Source organism: Lissotriton vulgaris, chromosome 6 (assembly GCF_964263255.1).
Source record: "Lissotriton vulgaris chromosome 6, aLisVul1.2, whole genome shotgun sequence".
In the NCBI taxonomy this organism is placed as follows: domain Eukaryota; kingdom Metazoa; phylum Chordata; class Amphibia; order Caudata; family Salamandridae; genus Lissotriton; species Lissotriton vulgaris.
In genome coordinates, this window is record NC_141694.1 from 772,101,713 (window position 1) to 772,126,070 (window position 24,358).

The 24,358-nt window shown below is 42.2% G+C and overlaps 1 protein-coding gene across 4 annotated transcripts in view; it reads right to left on the bottom strand.

Annotated features, from left to right (window-relative positions):
- LOC147707961 (amine sulfotransferase-like) overlaps window positions 1-24,358 on the bottom strand; it is a 571,190-nt gene that overhangs the window by 232,692 nt on the left and 314,140 nt on the right. The gene's annotated exons all lie outside the window — the stretch shown is intronic.

Consider the following 24,358-nt stretch of genomic DNA (forward strand, 5'->3'; position numbering starts at 1 on the left):
TTGTTGTCCAAAGATGGAGAAATCTCGGAAACATGTCAGCAAAGCAATTTTGGCATTTCTCCGTGACCACGGGATGGACTCAATTTACTACAATAACATCAGCTTCAACATGCCTGGTGGGTATCATAAGGATGGTGTTCATTTCACAGCAGAAGGGAATTGGATCTTCCTCAATCACATCAAGAAATGTAGTAAATTCTACCTATGAGTGTGCACAACACATTATTAACACAAAGGCTCTTTTCAGAGCCACTTTCATGTCTTTCAGTACAATTCCAAAGTAGAATGATTTAAGCACTGACCATAGCTTGTCTTACCCAGCAGGATCAATGTTCGGGAGGAATAGTCCACCACTGCCCAGCTGCTCTGACCCTGATGAGAGTTCCAATGGCTTGTTAAGAGGAAGCTCTGGACGGAAAGGAGGGAACGAAAATAAGGAAAGGAGTGAAAGAGAATCTGCAAGGCGATCCACTTTTATTCTGCCTGTGACTGCCATCAGGGATGTCCGCTGATACACCGTATCAGGACTCTGGATGTGGCGACAGCACAATCCATAGGCTGTTGAAGTGTTAGAGGAGCAAAACCGCCATTATGAACAGTCCCTAGCTAAGCAATGATTTGTATCGGTGTGCATGTGTAAGGCAATATGCTGAGTATATGCAATGATACCTGGTTCCTTGTCTCAGTTAGCCGTAAAAAGTAGTGGAAACTCCAGGTCTGGTTCTGAAGACTGAAGTTTTAGATCGGCTTGAAGCAGATGCAAGGGGAACAGAGGGAGCTGAGCACTCTTATCCTCAGAGTGGGTTTCGGCTGGGAATGACCATACAATTGTGCTTGCAGGACTTATTCTCAACTCACTTGTTTTGCTCTCTATCACGCTATGAGTATTCCAATCACATTATGAGTATTCCAGTCCAGTCACACTGCTCTCAACCCCTCCGCATACAGGCATTCTTTGCCCAGTATTGCATGGCATAGTGTGTTGTCCGAAATGCTGTACTCTGCATTACCACCACACCTTTTGCATTTAAGGTGTGGCCTCACTTGAGTTGCAATAACAGGGGAAAACGTTCCAATGTAGTCTTAAATAAATCAGAAGTAAATAGTTTTTATGATTTTGAGCCTTTGAGTGATTGTACTTAAAGCTGAATGAATGCTAAGCCTATTCACTGGTGCGTGCGCTCATTAAATCAAGTCTTTCATTAGCTTTGTAATTTGTGTTGCAGCTTGGCTACGGTCAAAGTAGTTCTGTGGATTGCTGCATCGGGAGAGCTGGGTTGACCGAATCGATGTGGTCGCTGGCGTCGGAAGGCCACAAAATCTAGCAAGGAAGAGTTTGTTGTTTCTGGCTGCTCAGATGCCTGATTACCAAACAAGACGTGGCATTGGGCATGGCTATTTATAGTCTTGTGTCCTAAAATGGCCACTGGGATTTCCAAATCTTGCGTGACCACGGGGCAGCCTAACGGGTGGTTGCAGGCTGCTGGGTAGGTCTAACACATGTTCCCTCCAGCGTGTGTGTGTGTATGCATGTGAGTGTCTGCTTGTGTGTGCGTGTGAGTCTCTGCCTTCTGGCTTCTACGGCCCAGGTCCAAAGGAGCCCCCAAAAGGTGGAGTACATGATGGGGATGACATGGGTCCTGACAGTACCCTGCCTCAAAGCTTGCCATTTTGGCAATGGCATTGGCTTAGTTGGATGAATAGCATGGAATTTACTTTTTGGGGATCATATTTTATTGATTTTATAGATGTACAGAGAATTCAAGCGACATGAGACATACACCTCCAATTAAAGTAGGTTCAATGCAATCACAAGTCCCCATCATCTCTTAAACAGTCTGTGGAACAACAAGAAAAACAATATACCATGGCCCTGGTATTAACCTATAACTTACAGTGCCCCATATTATATAGCGGGTTTCCATGACTTTTTCTTCAGCCCATAGCCTTTCCAATACACTAAGTAATGCAGGTGCCGTAGATTAATTTTCAAATCTAAGACATGTTTTACCTCATATTCATGTTCCCCATCTATGAATATTAGAGTGGGCAGAGTTTGGACTCTGGTATTGGAAAGACACACCTTGAGCAATGAGACTTGAAAAACTGGATGAATTTGCATGCTAGGAGGTAGGTTTAACCTTACTGTGATTTGGTTAAGGACTTTGGTTATGGCGTATGGTCCCATGTACCGTGGTTTCAGTTTGTGATTTCCAAGAAATGTCAAATGTTTAGTCGCCCACCATACCTGGTCCCCCACTTGATATTCAGGTTGTACCAAGCGTTTTCTGTTGCCTTATTTTTTGTTAAGTAATTTTCTGTGCTGCTCCTAAGTGCCTTTTAGCTTCCTGTATAATCTAGCACTTTCTTATGATGTTCCCCAACAAGGTATAGGGTAATGTATATGGATAAAAGCCCATCAAACTGTAGAATGGGGAACAACCCAAATAGTATGCTTGAAATTATTGTATATGAATTACACCATCCACAAATACTTTGATCAGTTATCACTGTGTTGTAGTGTGAGAGCTACAGCCATACAAGGGCCTGGTTGCATAGTAACTACTAAGTAGGGCTCCATGTAGCTGAGGTCTTTCCTACTTTACCGGCTCTTGAAGGCCATGACACTCCCAAATAGTGTAAAATCTTGTCCTGGAATATTGCAGGCCCCAAAAACAAATTAGCTGACAGTAACTGGGGTACGTTCAATGACTATTTTGATATTTGTCTATTAAAGAAGGCATGGTTTAAATAGCCAGTATTTAGGTTGGGTACTCAGATTTGTATGTTCCAGTGCAACACACTGGCAGTGGCCAACCATCTGGTGGCCTAATAATTTGTATTCATTTATCACAAAGTGTAGGAGTGAGATCATCAGAAGTGGCCCCTGCTTAAATACAGGGCATCCTTGTAACCAGTAAAGGTGAATGTCCACTGTATATATTTAACATCTATAATAGAGGAGTAAGAGGGGCAGGGAGCCTCCGACACTCAAGCACTTTTTGACCTTAAGGGAAAATGTGCGATCCGAGGGGAGATTTTAACATCACTTTTGAGCCTTCAGTTAATTCTGGTAAACACATAGGTGAAGCAGAGGATGAGGAGTGTGGCATCCGGATATTGGACATATCGCCTATTAAGAGATGCACTGGGTAGCTGCTTAGTTGCTGTCACTCTCACTGCTCTGTGGCCTGCAAGCGTAAAAATACTGTACTAAATAGGATCCTGCAGCACCTGACATCTATAACAGGCCAGACCACATTAGCAGGATCAATTATATATTTGTAGCCCTGTCCCTTTGGAGCTCAGTGGTTGACATGAGGGTGATCACAAGGTCTGATAGTGAACTTAATGCTTTTCCTTGTACAATGGCCAACTTAACTGCACACTAGAAACCCTCCCCTGTATCCCTTAGCAAGGTCATTAGGTCTTCAAACAATAGACGCACCCTGAAATGGTCATGAGTTGCAACCCAGCCATAGACCCTAGACAGAATAAATGAGTCCTTTTCTAAAACCCTTGGCTGCATAAACAACCTGAATAATCCAGCTCATAGGAACCAGCCCATTCTGGGCATACACAAGCTCCTATTTGCCATGGTTCAGGGCCTTTTTTCAGTCTAACCATAGTAGTAACAGTTCCTTTATTAAAGACAGTAATACTTGGTTGAATAATGAGAGCAGAGTAACTAAGATGGACTTGCTTATTGACTTAAGAAGTTGGGATCAGGAAACGATAAAGGATATGAAGGCCCAGTTTAAAGAGGCACAGCAGAAAGAGCAGAGGTCTTGGCACACCCAGCTTTGGGACCTCATGTTCCAGGCAGTTAAGTACAATTACCTCAAAACATTTTGGAAGCTAGTTGCCACTGGAAGATTCCCTGTTCATTGCTCTCTAAACAACCACATTTAATCCCAGCCATGGTGGGAGCACTTCTAAGCAATTTACACCATGAAAGGCGAGGAAGCCTACATAATTCCTGAGTCAGATGGGCAAAGTAGCTTTGGTGTAGTCCCGGCCCTCTGTATTGACCTAGAAACATCTAGAAAAGCAAGCAATCTCTGGTCCCAGGAAAAGCAGCGGGCCCAGATGGAATCTCTGGGGATCTTTTTATTGCATATTTTGATAACTAGGCAAACTATCTGAATAAGATTACCAAACCAATCCTGGAGGGAGCAGAGATTTCAACTTCATGGAAAGCAACAGATGTATTTCCGATCCATAAGAAACGTCCCAAGGATATCCCATTAAACTATAGGCCAATTAGCCTGCTAGATGTCTCCCCAAAAATATTTGCCAGACAGATCTTGTTTTCCTTGAAGACTTGGATAGAGAAGGCCAACGCCCTGCCCTACCTTCAAGCAGAATTTTGTAAACAGGTCAGCACAGTAGATCATGTCTTTTGATTCATGACCATTTAATGGAAGATGGTGGACATCCAGAACAGCATCTTTTGTAATTTTCATGAATCTAAAAATGGTATGTGATCTAGTCCAAAATGCCACATTGAGGAGACATTGAGAGATATGGGTACCCCTCCCTCTCTTTTAGATGTTTTAATATGCTTACATACACATACACTTTTCCACAAGCCTGGTGGGGTCAGCACGGAAAACTTACTGTTAGGGTCAAGGTCAAAATTTGGGTACGGCAGGGCTGTGTGTTAACCCCCACCCTTTTCTTACTCCACCTGAATGATGTAGCGGCCTCTATGGTGCAATGCAGGTGGGTGCACCAAGGATAGCAGGGTGCAGTTGACCAATATTACTTTTTGCTGATGACATGCTGTTGGCCTCTAGATCCCCAATGGGCCTCCAGACCCTTCTGAATCAATTTTCTGAGCTCTGTAAGGAAATGGGCCTGGTAATTAACTTGGGTAAACCACTGTTCATGACCATCAGTCCCAATAGGTCTTTTAGGGGTCTATTGCTTTGGAAGGCACTAGTTTAGAGAGGCTGACAGAATTAGTCTATTTGAGCATCGGACTGTCTTCCACAATGACCTGGATTCCATAAATTAAGAAGTACACTCTCAGCCTAGCCCACTTTGCCTCGGGCTTCTTACGGCTGTATGATTCCTCTAAAACCAAATGTTTCCCCAGCACTTAAAATTAACCAGTCTAAGGCAGCAGGGAGTTCTCCGTATGGGTCCGAACTATGTGGGCACATAAGGCTTTCATCCCTGTCTACCAGGCAAAATAATGTTTTTAGATCTGTTTTAAACCTCCAAAAGAGCACTCCTATTCTCCCCCTTCATTGGGATACTGGTGCCAAAGCAATTACAAAGAAAAGCCAAACTGAGGCCAATTGAATACTGGTGAAGACTGAGTACCATCCCAGCTCCTAAAAGCTTCTACTGTGACTTCAAAGAACATTGGCCCTGGACAAGGGAAAACAGATTAAACGGCTAACCTTTCTCAGGTCACTTTTGATTGAAATGGGCTTGGACGATATTTGGGATATGGAGCCCTCAAAGATTCATCTGACAAAGGCTCATCTCAAAAATTACTGGTCAATGTGGGTGCACGGAGATATGGATACCAGACTTGGCCCTCTCACTGTTCATTGTGTGGATTTTAAGTATAACTGCAGGTTTGCACCTTGCCTGGATTATATATCTGTACCGACAGCCAGGAAACTATATTTACAATTTTGAATTGATTCCCTTCCTGTGATATCTTTCTCTCAAAAGTGGCTGAGCTAGCCCATATGTGACATTTCGTGTCTGGCCTGCCTCAAGGCAAATGAAATTCTCATTCACTACTTTTTCTTCTGTCTAGTTGCATTCGTTCCTGAGCACCAAAGTTCAAGAAAATCTCCTCTTCAATCTTGATCAGTTCAAAGTACACAGTGTTTGTTTATTCAGTCTATGTGGGTCTATATAGGTCTAGAAAAATAACTGTTCACCTTCCTGTACATAAACAATCATTAGAGGTCATTTCCTCTTTCTATGTGTGCCGCAGAATGCAGCATGCATAGAAAAAGGAAAATAAAACGATCAGAAATGAATACATTTCTCCTCGTTGCACCTCTCTACGCCTCCCCTGGGGAGGCGTAGCATTCATACGCATCTCCAGATTTACGATTCCTCGTGAATCTGGAAATGTGTCTGGTTCCATGGGTGTTGCGTGGGAACACCCACAGCAACACCCATGGAACACCCCTTTCATGCAAAGTGCTGTGTGCAAAGGGGCCATATTTAAAAGGACAGGAAAAGTCACGCAGGGTGGCTTTTCCTGTCTTTGTAAATATGGAGCAGTAAAATGCGCCACCGATACGTCACAAAAAGTAATGCACCGGTAGCTCAAGGGGCTTGTAAATCTGCCCCTGTGTACTTTGGACTGATCAAGATTGAAGAGGAGTTTTTCTTGAACTTTGGTGCTCAGCAACTTATGCAATTGTAATAGGGGGCATTGCCTCCTAAGTGAAGGGTTTGGTTGCTGCCTTCTTTCCTTGGAGCACCTGAGAGTCCTGTGCTTTATTAGCTACTTTAGTACACACAACTTTGCACAGGCATATAACCTTGCCACTTTTCTAGATGTGTTGTACTTCTACCCAGCCTATACCGACATAGGAAAAGGTGGATTGTTCCTATTTGTAAGTAACTTTGTGCAAGACAATGCCCCATTGCTCTCAGGTTGCTGTTTGTTGACACAAATGAGGCAATAGTGTTCACTGCTGCCTGGTTTTCACATCGGAGCTGTGTAATGTGTGCGAACTCGGTGGTCCTTCAACAACCTGTTGCACTTAGTATTCCTAATCCTAGCTGACTCGCTTGTGCCCCTATTTGTATGAATATCCTGCACTGCATTTTAGCACATAATGTTTTGATCATGCTATGTCCCTGGCTGGCTACTTCCCAATGTGTGTAAATGTTACACTATGTCCTTCTGACAGCATATGTGAAGTATTCATGTGTAGCCCCTATTCTATTCACATGCCTTTTTATCTGCTTTGCTTTTTTAGGCTGTACTCGATTTTAGCTGTATACTTTTGCTGATATGGCCTGCACTTTTTTGGGTATTTTTTGCTAAATGACTTCAAATTTCGACAGCTATGAGTTTTTGTATAGGTTGTTTGGGGTAAAAGAGTGTGTCTTAGTCCCAAATTTGTCCTAGCCTTCATAGTCCACCGTGAACACTTGCTGGTGTGTTTTTAGAACTTTTTATTTTTTGTATACGGAATAACTTGGTTTATAGTTATAAAAAGGCTTCCTGCACTGTATCATAGCCCTAGGATGCATCCAAACGCCACTGTATTTTTTTTGATTCATTGTTTTTAGCAATATGAAATGTTCCATGGCACTCTTATGGTTTTTATTTATTGCCTTTGAGGTGCAAAACTAAAATAAAGTACCATTTGACTTTGACGGTGTTGTAGCGTAATGCTTCGTAGATATTGACCTAGTGTTTGATTTAGGAGCTTGGTCATTACCATCAGTCTGTGGCTGGTAACTGTTGGATAAACGATCATCAGTATTTAATGACCCACATAACTGGGAGGTGAATTGAGAACCTTGGTGATAATGATGCTGCTGGGAATTCATGCAGTCTAATTATGTGTTGAGCGAATTCTTGTGCTAAACTGAGAGCATGTGTTAGTTTTGGAAAGGTTATCAAATATTCCATCTTGGTTAGGTGGTTTATTACTAATGGAAGTGCTTAATTTGAGCTGGTGGTTTCTGGTGATCAGCACCGGAACCTAGGGATCCATTACGATGGTAGACGGAGCGTACCGGTACACGGGACCAACAGCCACAGGGGCAGCAAGCAGCACCCGCCACAATGCAATATATGCATGTTGTGCATTGGTATGCACAATGTGACAGGCCCCACGCGCTGCCTGCCACCTTGTGAATGCCAATGTAGGGGGGTACCATGGTACCCCTCTAGTGCAGCCCCCCACAACTCCACTCGCTCAGAGGCCCGCAACGGGCCCCCATAGTAAACACTGCATGCCTTTCCATGGCAGAGTCTTCGCCATGGAAAGGCATTCTACTGCCATCATCATAATATGGATGACGGTGCCTGCAAGGCACTGCCACCATGTTATGGGCCTTTTCCGCCCGGCAGGCAGTCATGACGATTGCCTACCGGTGGTAAAGCAGCGGACGGTCTGTCTGTCCACTGCAGTACCACCCGCCATGCTGATGTGGCGGGGGTAAAAGGCCGTCCTGCAGGGTGCTTTGGCAGGTGGATCACCACTGCCGGTCGGGCAGTGGCGTTCCACCCGCCATGCTATTTGCCATGTTATTTGCCATGGTTCAGGGCCTTTTTTCAGACTAACAATAGTAGTAACAGTTCCTTTATTAAAGACAGTAATACTTGGTTGAATAATGAGAGCAGAGTAACTAAGATGGACTTGCTTATTGACTTAAGAAGTTGGGATCAGGAAACGATAAAGGATATGAAGGCCCAGTTTAAAGAGGCACAGCAGAAAGAGCAGAGGTCTTGGCACACCCAGCTTTGGGACCTCATGTTCCAGGCAGTTAAGTACAATTACCTCAAAACATTTTGGAAGCTAGTTGCCACTGGAAGATTCCCTGTTCATTGCTCTCTAAACAACCACATTTAATCCCAGCCATGGTGGGAGCACTTCTCAGCAATTTACACCATGAAAGGCGAGGAAGCCTACATAATTCTTGAGTCCGATGGGCAAAGTAGCTTTGGTGTAGTCCCGGCCCTCTGTATTGACCTAGAAACATCTAGAAAAGCAAGCAATCTCTGGTCCCAGGAAAAGCAGCGGGCCCAGATGGAATCTCTGGGGATCTTTTTATTGCATATTTTGATAACTAGGCAAACTATCTGAATAAGATTACCAAACCAATCCTGGAGGGAGCAGAGATTTCAACTTCATGGAAAGCAACAGATGCATTTCCGATCCATAAGAAACGTCCTAAGGATATCCCATTAAACTATAGGCCAATTAGCCTGCTAGATATCTCCCCAAAAATATTTGCCAGACAGATCTTGTTTTCCTTGAAGACTTGGATAGAGAAGGCCAACGCCCTGCCCTACCTTCAAGCAGAATTTTGTAAACAGGTCAGCACAGTAGATCATGTCTTTTGATTCATGACCATTTAATGGAAGATGGTGGACATCCAGAAACAGCATCTTTTGTAATTTTCATGAATCTAAAAATGGTATGTGATCTAGTCCAAAATGCCAAATTGAGGAGACATTGAGAGATATGGGTATCCCTCCCTCTCTTTTAGATGTTTTAATATGCTTACATACACATACAGTTTCCACAAGCCTGGTGGGGTCAGCACGGAAAACTTACTGTTAGGGTCAAGGTCAAAAGCGGGGTACGGCAGGGCTGTGTGTTAACCCCCACCCCTTTCTTACTCCACCTGAATGATGTAGCGGCCTCTATGGTGCAATGCAGGTGGGTGCACCAAGGATAGCAGGGTGCAGTTGACCAATATTACTTTTTGCTGATGACATGCTGTTGGCCTCTAGATCCCCAATGGGCCTCCAGACCCTTCTGAATCAATTTTCTGAGCTCTGTAAGGAAATGGGCCTGGTAATTAACTTGGGTAAACCACTGTTCATGACCATCAGTCCCAATAGGTCTTTTAGGGGTCTATTGCTTTGGAAGGCACTAGTTTAGAGAGGCTGACAGAATTAGTCTATTTGAGCATCGGACTGTCTTCCACAATGACCTGGATTCCATAAATTAAGAAGTACACTCTCAGCCTAGCCCACTTTGCCTCGGGCTTCTTACGGCTGTATGATTCCTCTAAAACCAAATGTTTCCCCAGCACTTAAAATTAACCAGTCTAAGGCAGCAGGGAGTTCTCCGTATGGGGCCGAACTATGTGGGCACATAAGGCTTTCATCCCTGTCTACCAGGCAAAATAATGTTTTTAGATCTGTTTTAAACCTCCAAAAGAGCACTCCTATTCTCCCCCTTCATTGGGATACTGGTGCCAAAGCAATTACAAAGAAAAGCCAAACTGAGGCCAATTGAATACTGGTGAAGACTGAGTACCATCCCAGCTCCTAAAAGCTTCTACTGTGACTTCAAAGAACATTGGCCCTGGACAAGGGAAAACAGATTAAACGGCTAACCTTTCTCAGGTCACTTTTGATTGAAATGGGCTTGGACGATATTTGGGATATGGAGCCCTCAAAGATTCATCTGACAAAGGCTCATCTCAAAAATTACTGGTCAATGTGGGTGCACGGAGATATGGATACCAGACTTGGCCCTCTCACTGTTCATTGTGTGGATTTTAAGTATAACTGCAGGTTTGCACCTTGCCTGGATTATATATCTGTACCGACAGCCAGGAAACTATATTTACAATTTTGAATTGATTCCCTTCCTGTGATATCTTTCTCTCAAAAGTGGCTGAGCTAGCCCATATGTGACATTTCGTGTCTGGCCTGCCTCAAGGCAAATGAAATTCTCATTCACTACTTTTTCTTCTGTCTAGTTGCATTCGTTCCTGAGCACCAAAGTTCAAGAAAATCTCCTCTTCAATCTTGATCAGTTCAAAGTACACAGTGTTTGTTTATTCAGTCTATGTGGGTCTATATAGGTCTAGAAAAATAACTGTTCACCTTCCTGTACATAAACAATCATTAGAGGTCATTTCCTCTTTCTATGTGTGCCGCAGAATGCAGCATGCATAGAAAAAGGAAAATAAAACGATCAGAAATGAATACATTTCTCCTCGTTGCACCTCTCTACGCCTCCCCTGGGGAGGCGTAGCATTCATACGCATCTCCAGATTTAGGATTCCTCGTGAATCTGGAAATGTGTCTGGTTCCATGGGTGTTGCGTGGGAACACCCACAGCAACACCCATGGAACACCCCTTTCATGCAAAGTGCTGTGTGCAAAGGGGCCATATTTAAAAGGACAGGAAAAGTCACGCAGGGTGGCTTTTCCTGTCTTTGTAAATATGGAGCAGTAAAATGCGCCACCGATACGTCACAAAAAGTAATGCACCGGTAGCTCAAGGGGCTTGTAAATCTGCCCCTGTGTACTTTGGACTGATCAAGATTGAAGAGGAGTTTTTCTTGAACTTTGGTGCTCAGCAACTTATGCAATTGTAATAGGGGGCACTGCCTCCTAAGTGAAGGGTTTGGTTGCTGCCTTCTTTCCTTGGAGCACCTGAGAGTCCTGTGCTTTATTAGCTACTTTAGTACACACAACTTTGCACAGGCATATAACCTTGCCACTTTTCTAGATGTGTTGTACTTCTACCCAGCCTATACCGACATAGGAAAAGGTGGATTGTTCCTATTTGTAAGTAACTTTGTGCAAGACAATGCCCCATTGCTCTCAGGTTGCTGTTTGTTGACACAAATGAGGCAATAGTGTTCACTGCTGCCTGGTTTTCACATCGGAGCTGTGTAATGTGTGCGAACTCGGTGGTCCTTCAACAACCTGTTGCACTTAGTATTCCTAATCCTAGCTGACTCGCTTGTGCCCCTATTTGTATGAATATCCTGCACTGCATTTTAGCACATAATGTTTTGATCATGCTATGTCCCTGGCTGGCTACTTCCCAATGTGTGTAAATGTTACACTATGTCCTTCTGACAGCATATGTGAAGTATTCATGTGTAGCCCCTATTCTATTCACATGCCTTTTTATCTGCTTTGCTTTTTTAGGCTGTACTCGATTTTAGCTGTATACTTTTGCTGATATGGCCTGCACTTTTTTGGGTATTTTTTGCTAAATGACTTCAAATTTCGACAGCTATGAGTTTTTGTATAGGTTGTTTGGGGTAAAAGAGTGTGTCTTAGTCCCAAATTTGTCCTAGCCTTCATAGTCCACCGTGAACACTTGCTGGTGTGTTTTTAGAACTTTTTATTTTTTGTATACGGAATAACTTGGTTTATAGTTATAAAAAGGCTTCCTGCACTGTATCATAGCCCTAGGATGCATCCAAACGCCACTGTATTTTTTTTGATTCATTGTTTTTAGCAATATGAAATGTTCCATGGCACTCTTATGGTTTTTATTTATTGCCTTTGAGGTGCAAAACTAAAATAAAGTACCATTTGACTTTGACGGTGTTGTAGCGTAATGCTTCGTAGATATTGACCTAGTGTTTGATTTAGGAGCTTGGTCATTACCATCAGTCTGTGGCTGGTAACTGTTGGATAAACGATCATCAGTATTTAATGACCCACATAACTGGGAGGTGAATTGAGAACCTTGGTGATAATGATGCTGCTGGGAATTCATGCAGTCTAATTATGTGTTGAGCGAATTCTTGTGCTAAACTGAGAGCATGTGTTAGTTTTGGAAAGGTTATCAAATATTCCATCTTGGTTAGGTGGTTTATTACTAATGGAAGTGCTTAATTTGAGCTGGTGGTTTCTGGTGATCAGCACCGGAACCTAGGGATCCATTACGATGGTAGACGGAGCGTACCGGTACACGGGACCAACAGCCACAGGGGCAGCAAGCAGCACCCGCCACAATGCAATATATGCATGTTGTGCATTGGCATGCACAATGTGACAGGCCCCACGCGCTGCCTGCCACCTTGTGAATGCCAATGTAGGGGGGTACCATGGTACCCCTCTAGTGCAGCCCCCCACAACTCCACTCGCTCAGAGGCCCGCAACGGGCCCCCATAGTAAACACTGCATGCCTTTCCATGGCAGAGTCTTCGCCATGGAAAGGCATTCTACTGCCATCATCATAATATGGATGACGGTGCCTGCAAGGCACTGCCACCATGTTATGGGCCTTTTCCGCCCGGCAGGCAGTCATGACGATTGCCTACCAGTGGTAAAGCAGCGGACGGTCTGTCTGTCCACTGCAGTACCACCCGCCATGCTGATGTGGCGGGGGTAAAAGGCCGTCCTGCAGGGTGCTTTGGCAGGTGGATCACCACTGCCGGTCGGGCAGTGGCGTTCCACCCGCCATGCTATTTGCCATGTTATTTGCCATGGTTCAGGGCCTTTTTTCAGACTAACAATAGTAGTAACAGTTCCTTTATTAAAGACAGTAATACTTGGTTGAATAATGAGAGCAGAGTAACTAAGATGGACTTGCTTATTGACTTAAGAAGTTGGGATCAGGAAACGATAAAGGATATGAAGGCCCAGTTTAAAGAGGCACAGCAGAAAGAGCAGAGGTCTTGGCACACCCAGCTTTGGGACCTCATGTTCCAGGCAGTTAAGTACAATTACCTCAAAACATTTTGGAAGCTAGTTGCCACTGGAAGATTCCCTGTTCATTGCTCTCTAAACAACCACATTTAATCCCAGCCATGGTGGGAGCACTTCTCAGCAATTTACACCATGAAAGGCGAGGAAGCCTACATAATTCTTGAGTCAGATGGGCAAAGTAGCTTTGGTGTAGTCCCGGCCCTCTGTATTGACCTAGAAACATCTAGAAAAGCAAGCAATCTCTGGTCCCAGGAAAAGCAGCGGGCCCAGATGGAATCTCTGGGGATCTTTTTATTGCATATTTTGATAACTAGGCAAACTATCTGAATAAGATTACCAAACCAATCCTGGAGGGAGCAGAGATTTCAACTTCATGGAAAGCAACAGATGCATTTCCGATCCATAAGAAACGTCCTAAGGATATCCCATTAAACTATAGGCCAATTAGCCTGCTAGATATCTCCCCAAACATATTTGCCAGACAGATCTTGTTTTCCTTGAAGACTTGGATAGAGAAGGCCAACGCCCTGCCCTACCTTCAAGCAGAATTTTGTAAACAGGTCAGCACAGTAGATCATGTCTTTTGATTCATGACCATTTAATGGAAGATGGTGGACATCCAGAAACAGCATCTTTTGTAATTTTCATGAATCTAAAAATGGTATGTGATCTAGTCCAAAATGCCAAATTGAGGAGACATTGAGAGATATGGGTATCCCTCCCTCTCTTTTAGATGTTTTAATATGCTTACATACACATACAGTTTCCACAAGCCTGGTGGGGTCAGCACGGAAAACTTACTGATTGGGTCATGGTCAAAAGCGGGGTACGGCAGGGCTGTGTGTTAACCCCCACCCCTTTCTTACTCCACCTGAATGATGTAGCGGCCTCTATGGTGCAATGCAGGTGGGTGCACCAAGGATAGCAGGGTGCAGTTGACCAATATTACTTTTTGCTGATGACATGCTGTTGGCCTCTAGATCCCCAATGGGCCTCCAGACCCTTCTGAATCAATTTTCTGAGCTCTGTAAGGAAATGGGCCTGGTAATTAACTTGGGTAAACCAATGTTTATGACCATCAGTCCCAATAGGTCTTTTAGGGGTCCATTGCTTTGGAAGGCACTAGTTTAGAGAGGTTGACAGAATTAGTCTATTTGAGCATCGGACTCTCTTCCACAATGACCTGGATTCCATAAATTAAGAAGTACACTCTCAGCCTAGCCCACTTCGCCTCGGGCTTCTTACGGCTGTATGATTCCTCTAAAACCAAATGTTTCCCCAGCACTTAAAATGAACCAGTCTAAGGCAGCAGGGAGTTCTCCGTATGGGGCCGAACTATGTGGGCACATAAGGCTTTCATCCCTGTATACCAGGCAAAATAATGTTTTTAGATCTATTTTAAACCTCCAAAAGAGCACTCCTATTCTCCCCCTTCATTGGGATACTGGTGCCAAAGCAATTACAAAGAAAAGCCAAACTGAGGCCAATTGAATACTGGTGAAGACTGAGTACCATCCCAGCTCTTAAAAGCTTCTACTGTGACTTCAAAGAACATTGGCCCTGGACAAGGGAAAACAGATTAAACGGCTAACCTTTCTCAGGTCACTTTTGATTGAAATGGGCTTAGACGATATTTGGGATATGGAGCCCTCAAAGATCCATCTGACAAAGGCTCATCTCAAAAATTACTGGTCAATGTGGGTGCACGGAGATACGGATACCAGACTTGGCCCTCTCACTGTTCATTGTGTGGATTTTAAGTATAACTGCAGGTTTGCACCTTGCCTGGATTATATATCTGTACCGACAGCCAGGAAACTATATTTACAATTTTGAATTGATTCCCTTCCTGTGATATCTTTCTCTCAAAAGTGGCTGAGCCAGCCCATATGTGACATTTCGTGTCTGGCCTGCCTCAAGGCAAATGAAATTCTCATTCACTACTTTTTCTTCTGTCTAGTTGCATTCGTTCCTGAGCACCAAAGTTCAAGAAAATCTCCTCTTCAATCTTGATCAGTTCAAAGTACACAGTGTTTGTTTATTCAGTCTATGTGGGTCTATATAGGTCTAGAGAAATAACTGTTCACCTTCCTGTACATAAACAATCATTAGAGGTCATTACTAATGGAAGTGCTTAATTTGAGCTGGTGGTTTCTGGTGATCAGCACCGGAACTGAGGGATCCATTACGATGGTAGACGGACCGTACCGGTACACGGGACCAACAGCCACAGGGGCAGCAAGCAGCACCCGCCACAATGCAATATATGCATGTTGTGCATTGGCATGCACAATGTGACAGGCCCCACGCGCTGCCTGCCACCTTGTGAATGCCAATGTAGGGGGGTACCATGGTACCCCCCAAGTGCAGCCCCCCACAACCCCACCCGCTCCGGGGCCCGCAACGGGCCCCCATAGTAAACACTGCATGCCTTTCCATGGCAGAGTCTTCGCCATGGAAAGGCATTCTACCGCCATCATCATAATATGGATGACGGTGCCTGCAAGGCACTGCCACCATGTTATGGGCCTTTTCCGCCCGGCAGGCAGTCATGACGATTGCCTACCGGCGGTAAAGCAGCGGACGGTCTGTCTGTCCTTGCAGTACCACCCGCCATGCTGATGTGGCGGGGGTAAAAGGCCGTCCTGCAGGGTGCTTTGGCAGGTGAATCACCACTGCCGGTCGGGCAGTGGCCTTCCACCCGCCATGCTAATGGGCCCCCTAATTGTGAACACTGGCACTTATGACAGTCTGCTACATGGTGGTGCTGCCTGTGCACCTTTTGACATGAGCAGAACAATATATTAGTCCAATATACATTAAAAACCACTAACACCTGTCACCCAAGTCATTCTTATAGTTTTTTGGGGTTTGGATAGTCTGGATTGTCACACTTGCAGTAGTGTTATGGTTACTAGTTTTGTAGGTACTGTCACTTGTAGGGGTAATGGGTAATGAGTGGCCTCCTGAGGAGGGCCCTGGCACATATTTTATTACAAATTAAGCACTGACTACGGGTATTACAGTGTAGCCTAGTCTGGGTGTTAGCTCAATAACAAAGTCCATAGAAATGGTATGCCAGGGAGTTGTTGGAATTTGCCTAGGCAGTAAGAGACTGGCTGGTTTGATATGGCTGGATTTAATCTGAGCATAGTTTAAACCAGTGCTTGAAATGAAAAAATAGAAGTGCAGGTACTCTGTACCAGAGTACCTGCTTGTTTCTGAGACGTGATGGTACTCTCCAACTAAAAGTATTGCATTTCTCTTGAGACGTGCCGGTACTCTCCCTCTCTAAAAAGTGCTGCTATTCCGTACCGTACAATACCGGGCCATTTGAAGCATTGGTTTGAACGGTGTACAGACAAAATATCGAGTTTTTAATATCAACCTACATTGATATCGAGTTTTAAATATTGTAGGGACAGAATATTGACAACCAGAATATCGACCTTAAGGTAAGAAATATAATTTTTGTTAATATATCGAAATTAGTAATATTGCTAGCAAAAATATCGATGTTAATAATATCGATGTTTATATTAGTGTTATGTATTTTAGTATGTATTTTATATGTATGTGTTCTATATTTTTTGTTAAGTACTGTACTATTTTTTTTTAATTTATGTAGAACATTTTAGGAAGTTAGTAATTTTTTAAGTAAATTATGCGTTTTAGTACCGTAGAGGGTTGTGGGTTTATAATGGAATAGGTTGGGAAGTAAATTAATTATAGTAAATTGAATAATCATTTTTAGGAATTATTTATTATTTTTAATAAAACGTTGCATTTTAGTTTTGTAGCGGGTTGTGGGTTTAACCCCTTCCATGCTCTCGTCGGCCATTGGCCGATGGCGACGCTACCTCGCTGGTGCTGCCGTCGGCCAATGGCCGACGCGGCCCGCCCGTTTTGCGGAAGTGCTGCACTTCCGCAAAATCGGCCGTGCAGCCAAGGTGTTAAAGGGGAATAGGGTGGGAAGTAATTTAGTTGTAATTAAGTAATTATGTATTTTTATTTATTGGTATTGATGATTAATTTATTGATAATTAATTATTAATAAGTAATTAATTTTTATTGATAGATTAATTGATAATTTTATTAATTGTATTAATTTATTATTGGAGTGGGATGTGGTTTTATAGGGAATAGGGTGGAAAGTAAGTTATTTGTAATTAAGTATTTATTAATTTGTATTTATTGGTATTGATAATTAATGCATTGTTATTTAATTATTAATTGGTAATACATTTCTAGTGATTGATTAATTTATAGTTATATTAATTGTATTTATTTATTATTGGAGTGGGTTGTGGTTTTATAGGGAATAGGGTGGAAAGTAAGTTAACTGTAATTAAGTAATTATTAATTTGTATTTATTGGTAATAATAATTAATTTATTGTTAATTATTTATTCATTGGTGATTAATGTTTAATAATTAATATGTATTGGTATGGATTCTACATTTATTGCTAATTAATTATTAATTGGAAATTCATTTTTAATAATTGATAATTATATTAATTGGGTGAAATGTTATGCAGAGTAGGTTGTGTGTTTATTGGGGAATAGGGTGGGAAGTAATTTAATGTTATTAAAGTAAATATTATTTTTAATTTATTGGTATTTTTAATTAACGTATTGTTAATTTATCAATAAATCATTTTTTATTTACAAAAATTATTTAATTTATAAGTTTTTTTTTTAACCCCTACGCTATCCAACGCTTTCCCTACTTTTGCACTCTTTAGAGTTGGAATAGTAAGTTTTACCCCTACGCTATCCAAGACTTTCCCTACTGTTGCACTCTCTGCAATGGGAATAGTACATTTTACCTCTACGCTATCCAACACTTTGCACTCACTGGAGTGGCAATAGTAATTTTTACCAATACTCTTTCCAACACTTTTCCTACTATTGCACTTTCTGGAGTTGGAATAGTAATTATAACCCCTACGCTATCCAATACTTTCCTTACTGTTGCACTCTCTGGAGTGGGAATAGTAATTTTTACCTCTAAGCTAGCCAACACTTTCCCTACTTTTGCACTCACTGGAGTGGGAATAGTAATTTTTAGCCATACACTATCCAACACTTACCCTACTGTTACACTCACTGGAGTGGGAATAGACATTTTTACCCCTTCACTATCCATCACTTACCCTACTGTTGCCCTAAAAGTATTACGCGTTGTAGTGGTATGCGTTGTAATGGTATGCATTGTAATAGAATGCGTTGTAAGTGTAGTTTCTAAAAATGTGTTGTGATGGTATACATTGTAAAATCATACATTGTAATGTATGTTGCGATGTAAAAACTGCGTTATGACATGGCATTATAAAAGTTTGCATCACTGCACGCGTAGGTCCTACGATGGCCCAGCCTGAGACAGATTTGAAAGGCTACTTTGGTGGGTGGTGCAATTAGCTTTCCAAGTCCTCTAGTAGCATTTAATTTACTGGCCCTGGGTATTGGAGATACGACTTTACAAGGGACTGGTAGGTAAATTAAATATGCCAAACAGGTGTAGACCAATCTTAACATGTTTACCATAGAGAGCACATGCACTTTACACTGAGCAGCAGTGATAAAGTGCCCAGAGTCCTAAAACCACCAACACCAGGTCAGAAAAAAGATAGGAAGAAGGCAAAAAGTTCAGGGATGACCATACAAAAAGGGCCAAATCCATTAGCCCCTTTAGCCAATGTTTTTTTAATTGAATTTCTATATTTTTTAATGTCAAGTAACATATTATTACAATTCCTAACTGTTACATCTGGGCCTTTTTAAACCTTTTAATTTTTGCCATGTGTGGTTAAACCAGTTTTTGTTGGCATTAAAGATCGGATCACCTTTTTCCTGCTACCCAGTGCTAAAGTGCTTGTGCTCTCTCCCTAAAACATGATATAGATGGCATATATCTGATTGGTACATTTAATTTACATGTAAGTCCCTACTATATGGTAATACATGGTTATATATATACACCCAGTGCCTGTAGATTAAACTCCAATAGCGGGCAGCAGCACCTTATGTGCCACCCACTGCAGCTTGGAATCCAGTTTTAATCTACCATTACAAAATACACAGATTAATCCTTCCTTTTTAATCCTTATAAGTCAATAAATCAATCAATCAAAGATGTTTATTTAGACCAGTCGGTCTTCAAACATACCATTATTATAGCAGTTAATACCAACAATTAAAAATGTTAACAAGTTAATACATCAATTAATACAAATATTTAAAAACATCTAGAAATTAATACCATATATAAAAGGTTTACAAAATCAGTAACCCTTCATGTATACCCGATTTCTTTTTTCTACAGTAAAATCAATATGCCACAGTAAATCTTTTTAGAAGCAATCATGTACTTCCTTATGACACAAGCTATATGTAAAAAAAGCCTTTCCGTTACAAGTTCCATTGCTTGGAGACGATTTATAATCTCATATTTAAAAAAGATTGGGCGTAAAAACATTTTCCGCAAAATCAATACTTTAAAGCAATCCAATAGAATGATCAATATATCTCATTTAGTGCTTACATCACAGGTACGTTTTACTTCATGGTCAATCATCACAGTTTATCTTGTCATTAGCATAACAAGGGCTAATTCTTATTCTTATTCTTAACACTGCTCTACTTAGGTAGCTATCTGGTAGTGTGTCTACACACGTGTATCCTGCTTCCATTTTCAATAGACCAGTCATGAAGTGAACTGATTTTTTCCTCTCAAGGTACTGTTTGTAATAGTCTTGGAATAGTTCCCTGCCTATAGCCCTAATCTCACTCTTTGTAATCTCAATTTGTAAATCTTGATTGCACAGCTTAATTCTCATCTCCGTGCAGACTGTTACCATGGTTTTCCTAACCTCCTTAGCCCATTTTGATTTACTATGCTGCTTTTCTATTTTACACCACAAGGAGATCTTTTGCTCTTTCCCCGAACTTTGGCGCATACAGAATCTTATCAATGCCATACAGGCTATTATATTCCATCATACCAGTTCCTTCTCTGTTCTTATAGCCTGGATCATGGACGATCTAGGTAGTGAAAGTAAGGGTCCAATTATGATGTCATTCGGAAAGGCTCCGAATAGGATTCGATTTGTTAAAATCCGAATAGGAACCTGCCTCTCGAACCGAGTTGGACACGTTTCACAACGAGCGATTACAATGGCTGGATTGCGTTCAAAATGTCCGACTCGGTTTCAAAAGGGATTGGGTTAACCGCGCCTTTCAAAGCTGAATCTTACAGCTCTATGAACACAGTTTTTGGATGAGCGATTGTGATAACCGATTCTGACAGCTGTTCTGATTCAGTCTGCCTGGCTCAAAACGGCTGTCGGAATCTGTCTTTGGGGGCCTGTAGCAGGCCCCCCCTTCACCCGGGGCCTTCTGAATTGGTTCCGTGGGGGTGGGTGCCAGTGGGACCTCTCTTCACAACCATGCACAGTGTGGCAGGCCCAATGGGCTGCCTGCCACAGAGTGCAAGTTTTTACCCAATCACCCCTTTTTTCAATGGGAGTCTCTATTCTTGTTCGGAACACAGGCTCCCATTGAAGTCAATGGAAGTCCGACTGTACGATGTTGGAAAGCATCGTAATCGGTCGTTCAGACTCCCAGGACACAATTCATTTGGAAATGATTTCGAGACTGATTCGTTCAGAACAGTTTCTGAACATCGGAATCGGCCCATAAGTATATTAGGCATTTACCCTCTTCAATACTCCATCAATTTTTACCACTTAGATATAACAGTTGACTTCCATATTGGAAATGCGGAGGTATCATGGCTACAAAGGCTTTCAGAGCAGATGTATCTGACATCTCCCAATAATCCTTATTACATTTCTTCAGGCCACTAACTGAAGTAAGAGTCCTTCCTCACAGAGATTCCAGATGGACGCCTCATTGTAGTGACTTTTCGAATCAGACCCCTGAATAATTCTATTCCTTTACTTTATCCACCTGATTTGCATCTGCCCGGCTCTTATACAGGAACGTCGGAATTGGTTGAAAACCAAGTTTGAGCAGTATGGAATACGTACCTGCAGGTCCGCGATTATACAAACATTATGCACCACAGACCCGCAATTCATTTGTAGATCAATCAAATTTATTGAATATTTTGAGAAAAAGCAAAGAACATAGGCAAAATCTTGAACTTGGAACTGCTATTCTTTACCCCAGAAAGACATTTGCTTTTACCTCCATTTTAAAATTTTATTACTCTCACATTAGTGTAAATTTTCTGTGTTTTAGCATATTATCATATTTGTATTTTTGTAATGGTTTTAATTAACTGTACAATAAAGTTTTTCAATGCTATTCCTTTACTGTCTCCAGTTTAGTGGGGTCTAGGTACCAGTTGAACTTGGTTGCTTTTTTACCAAAGCATAATACTTTTGTTTTTTCCATATTCACTACCAATTTTTTGTGTTTGCAGTTTTCCCTACATTTGTCCAGTTTTCTTTGTAGGCCTATCCCTGTCTGGTCTACAATTACAAGGTCATCTGCGTAAAGGAGACAAACCACATGTTTACCATCCATTTTGGGAGTGACACCTTTGGCTTCACCCAAGATTGCTGGCAGATCAGCTATAAATAAATGAAAGAGTAGTGGAGCCAGGACACACCCCTGCCTCAGCCAATTTTCAATGAATATTTTCTCTGTCAGGGCTCCCTCTGTGTCCATAATACCTTGCACCCAGTTATAGCTATGTAGCTCCTGGACTACAGCAAGGAGATACTTTGGTTTCCCACCTTGATAAAGTATCCCATAGACTTTTGGGGTCCTCCAGATCAAAGGCTGACTGGAGGTCAATGAAACAGCATTGTAGACTGCCCCTCGTTGCCACCCACTCCTGCACGATGCACCAAAAGGCAAAACAATGATCAATAGTAGAGTGCCTTTCCTAAACGTACCTCTGCTCTGGGGTCATAATATGGTTTAATTCTGCCCAATCTTTTAACTGTTCCATTAACATTTTTAAAAAGACCTTTTCTCCTATGTCCAACAAATGTATTAACCTATATTTCTTAGGGCCATTTATATCTCTCTGTTTGTGGATAGGTCTAATATTCACCCCTCTCCAGCTTTCTGGTATCTGTCCCATCTCAAGTATATCATTAAACATTTGGGAAAATAATTCTGCCCACCAGTCTGGTTGGGTTTTTATATTTACAGCTGGCAAATTATCTGTTCCTGCTGCCCTAGTTAAATTTAAGTTGGCTATGATGCTTTTAATTTCGGTTGTCGTGAATCAAGCACTCCTAACTTCGGGGTCAATTAGGATTGCAGACGGACAAAGTCAGTCCGCCATCCTGTCGGAGGAAGGGACCGTCCACCACAGGGGCGGAGGTCCCGTGCCTCGAATCAGGATGCACCCACCACAGTGGCGGGTGCATCCCACATTTTTAACATTGCAGCGGGCGGTGCTGAAAGCACTGCCCACCGCAATGCTGAAAATGCATGTTGTGCGTTTCAGAGCACAACATGACAGGCACCGCGCGGTGCCTGCCATGTTGTACTTTGAAACGCAGGGGGGTACAATAGGTACGCCCCATGTGCAGCTCCCACCCCCCTTTCACCCTGGGGGCCCACAACGGGCCCCCAAAGCAAAGACCGTATGCCTTTCCACGGCGGCAATGCCGCCGTGGAAAGGCATAGGACTGCCGGCATTGTAATATGGATGGCGGTGTCTCGCAGACACCGCCACCATATGTATGCTGAGAATGCTTCAGTGGACTGTTGTAATTATACCATTGCATCGTTTCCGAGTATCTGCTCCTCGTTTAAGTACTTCCACAAGGAGCAGACACTCGACAGCTGGCGTCCTTACATGTCATCGCCTCGGATGAGAGCAGGTCAACAATACTGCATCTTGGAGCTCAGAAAATACAGTATCGGTCATATATTTAGAGCACCGCAGTATAGGAGCGTGCAACAGTATAATTACAACAGTCCACTGAAGCATGCTCAGCAATACGGAGAATAAGAAATAAAGCATTGTGGATATAGCAACAATACTGCTTCAGAAAAGCGTGCAATGCTATTAACACTGAAGTCCTCCTAAGGGGTCATTGTTATAATGCAGATTAATTTTGTCCTGAAGATGGTCTGAACGATATGCACGAAAGAAGACCGTAACGTTGACTAGATTATCCAACTCCCTGTGTAGTAATCTACATCAAGTGACTGTATTATTCAGTGAAAAATTGGTAGCCTTTATAATTCTATTAGGAGAGGATTGTACTTATGAAATTGAGGTGTGACTAAGATGTACCTTTTTTCATTTGATTGCATTTGCTATCAACCGCAGTGTTGAATGTACCCTATAAATGTTTCATAAAAAGAAAATATATTTTTTCAAAAGATAATCTGTTGTCTGTTCTCTGTTTATGATTAATTTATCTATGTAATAATTGCCCAATTTTATGATTGGATCTTAGATAACTGTAGTATCTAACATTGAATAGTTGGAATTATTGAGAAGAACTGTATTCTTGTAGTGAGGCGTCTCGGGTGATCCAAATGGACAGGGAGTCCTTTTACTCCTGGTAACTTTTCACCCCCTTCTAATTCAAGTTTTAGGGAGAAATTATCACTACCCTCAACTTGGGACACCTCAAAGTTTCTTCCTATATCAAAATTCCAGGCATGCATAAATATATAATCTATTGTACAGAGTTGCTGCCCCCTCTTAAATATTTGCCTTGTCGAAAGGTCTGCCACTATCCTTCCATTCAAACAAACTATCCCCTTAGACCCCAACTATTTCCCCCAGGCCATATCTTGTGCTGTCAGTACAACTTTGGGGAAGCTGGCATCCTTTATCTTATATGCACTCAATATCTCTTTACTCCTAGGTCCACCCTTCGTGGGTCCAATTTATGATTTAAATGCCCCAACAGAATAAACAGCTCACTAGGATGAAGTTCACTGAGTCCCTCTATATCCTACTTGAATTTGTCTAATTCGGCCCTATATTATTTTCCCCTTCCCACTGCATATACACATTAACTAAAATCATGCATTCAAGTTTTGGCCCTGGGACCAGGAATTGCATTCCATAGCCCACCAACCAGTTACATTTAACTTTCAGCAGCATCACCTCTTTTGCTATTTTGCTGTACACCAGGAGTATTTGTCCGCCAGACAGATGCCCCTATTAACTCTTCTTAGCCGAACTATTTATCTGGACAAACCCATCA